The sequence below is a fragment of the Amblyraja radiata genome, unplaced genomic scaffold (assembly GCF_010909765.2).
Source record: "Amblyraja radiata isolate CabotCenter1 unplaced genomic scaffold, sAmbRad1.1.pri S31, whole genome shotgun sequence".
Classification (NCBI taxonomy): Eukaryota; Metazoa; Chordata; class Chondrichthyes; order Rajiformes; family Rajidae; genus Amblyraja; species Amblyraja radiata.
The window spans coordinates 2,129,915-2,132,807 of record NW_022630147.1 but is presented as its reverse complement, the minus strand read 5'-3'; the positions used below and the strand labels follow the sequence as shown (position 1 = coordinate 2,132,807).

General features: G+C 40.5%; 1 pseudogene; it reads right to left on the bottom strand.

Annotated features, from left to right (window-relative positions):
- Positions 1-1,549: 1,549 nt before the first annotated feature.
- Positions 1,550-1,664, bottom strand: LOC116969378 (annotated as a pseudogene).
- Positions 1,665-2,893: the final 1,229 nt, after the last annotated feature.

The window sequence follows — 2,893 nt, the reverse complement described above, 5'->3', positions numbered from 1 at the left end:
GAATGTTCTTTCCGATTGCGATCCTGCAGTCCTGAGGATTTTATCCATAGGAACCTCCAATTTAAATGCTGCCGACGTTGCTGCAGCCTGGTGGAGTGGGATTTTAACCCAGTTAGTGTTTACACCAACTTTTGTCAATACTATGTTAGCCATTTAGCTGGCCTGGCCTGTTATTCTTTAATGAGGCTGTCTGTCGTTGATGAGAAGTTCCTATTCTGTGCCACTGATGGTCTGGGTTTGTTCCATGTATATTTGTAGATGTCTCACAACACAGTCAATCATCTGTAGGGTAGGCTCTAAAAAAAATGTTATTTTAAGGCCTGCTGACCCCTGTCTGTTTATTTCCCTAATTCCTGAATATAGAAGTGTAAATTACCAGGTGAACTGGTCAAGGTATCCAGCCTTAATTTGGTAGGGACTGAGTCCTTAGTGCCGTGACGTAAGCCATCAGCATGACAGTTTTGTAAAATGTCAAAACTGTAATGACAGCGCTGTGGCTGGAGCCCAGTTCGTTAACAACGTTAAGACGATGCTGATGTCCCATATTTGGGAATACCTGGTCTTTGGGGAATTCCCATAAAAAGTGTCCCTCATAAGCTGTTGTTCCGTTCTCTTGCCATAGGTAAGTAGATGGGCCACGTCTGGCACAGTTGATGTCACTAATACTAAGCCCCTGTAGGTTAACAAAGCTTCCAAACAGACTGGATGATGTATTATGGTTGCAACACATCTCCCATTAGTTTATGTATAGGGATGGAATTGGTAACACACCATCCTAGTGCATAGTGTCCATATGTAGGACCATAGACTGGTTGCTGACAATGATAGGATAGGAGCAATGCCCAATGTTATCTTTCCACCATTTAGTTCCAATATGGCTTCTGTATGGCTTCATCATTCTATCGAAATGATCACCATTCATTTTAAGAGCTCATATTTTGGCCCTCTGTAAATCTTTATAATGTAAGGGTCTGAATTATGTGGCTGGAAACCATATGTTGCCAATATTCTTGCTACCAGTCTGATGGATGGTTTGTCCTCATGTAAATGATTTTGCTGTATGCTTCTATTAAGGTTGTAACATCTGTTGGCAAACTTACTGATATGAGGAACTGAGTTAATGGTGAACCCCAAATAATCCCTTTAGTTTGAAGGCTTTAATTTTGATTTAATTGGATGGCTAATGAATCCTAGTTTCCAAATAATTGTTAAGTGGCTGTTACCGTTTGTTCAGCCCGTCCTATGTTTCCACACAATTAGTATGTCATCCAAAGAAGCCATTACCATTGTGTGGCTGGTTGTCATATTTTGTAAATAACCTAGGTGCCAATGTAAACACATTAGGTAGTGCTCTATACTGCTAGAGCTGAGCCATCCAATTAGATAAAAATAACGTCCGTGGTCACCTGTTATGGGTACTGAAATTGTAAGCATCCTTTGAATCAATGCTTGCCATTTTCGTTCTTAAAACGAATATACTTAACAATAGAAAAGGTGTCTGTTCTTAAAACGAATATATCGTTTTATTTATTTTTTACTTAAAAAAAAAATAAATTAAAAATAAATAAATAAATATATGGTCCCTAGATAAGGGACATATCAGATATTTAAACTGATAAGAACAGATATTATACTTGATCTTAGCCAAAAGGCCGAGATCTCATCTATGTTTGATGCGTCAAGCGCCATATCCTATTTTGTTAGGAAGGGAATGCGTAGATAATAATTCTTCCCTTGCAATGCAGCTAAACCCCATCTGTTGCTGATGTCCAGTGTCTGTATCCCATATGACATATTTGGTAATTGGTGATTATGTCTGGATACGAGTAGATCGGCATCTGGTGTTCCATATCGTGTAGAAACATCAGCAAATACTATAGCCCAATATCCATTTGGTGTTCTCCTCCAAATTCCTCTCTCGATATATCAGCTGGACTAGAAGATTATGTGTTGTAAAATTCTATTGTGTATCCCCGGATACTGTTTAAGATATGAGTGTCAAAAAGTTATTTATTCGATGTCTTCTCGCACCAACCTCCTTGCTTCCTTCTGGTTTTACTGTTTTCTTCTGGATCCCCGAGGCCGTGTGTTGTGGGTGTACACATCTTCCAGCATAGGGGCGATACCTTTGAGGATGATGTTTGGACGTTTAGATGAGCTCCAGTTTGGCTTCATTGTCCAACTCTTTGACCTTCTAGATAGGTCACCCCCAAATAAAAAGGTTTTGCTAGGAGGTTTCGGGTTTACACAGGCCCGCGTCAATCCCGGTTGGATGTAACCAGATGCATAAATTGATTAGTTTAGTACATTCAGGGATTTACAATCCCCGGTGGCAAGTGACAGCTATGGTGTCAGCTAATGTTTGCCCCTGCAGTAGATAGAAAACATATGGTCTATGCTGGCTTCTAAACTGGTTTGTAGATCTTTTCCAGTTAGCTTTACTCACAGCTGTACTGTTGTTCCCCCTGAAACATAGACAGACATTCCCGTGTGACTTCCCAGATGGGAATGGAATTTGTCAGTAAATATTTGGACTGCTAAATCCTTCAGTCAAAACCTAAGTATTCCTGTATTTCTATCAGGAAAGGACCAATAATGCACTCTATGTACTTTGTGACTTAGAAAAGGCATCACCTCATTGTTACAGCTCTTACATCTGTTTACCTGTCCAGGGTTTGTCCTAGACTTGACCCCAGCAGTCTTCTGACAGAAGAGTCTACTGGGGAGACAGAAGCATGATTATAGCCCTATAGAAAAGGTGCTGCTTCCTTCTCCCTGAGTCTGTCTTCTCCTCAACCACTTCCCTGTAATAGTAGAAGTGAAATACAGCCCTGTATAAGGTGCTGCTATGGGACTTACCCACTGGAGGATTTCTTCTTGGACCTGCATCGCT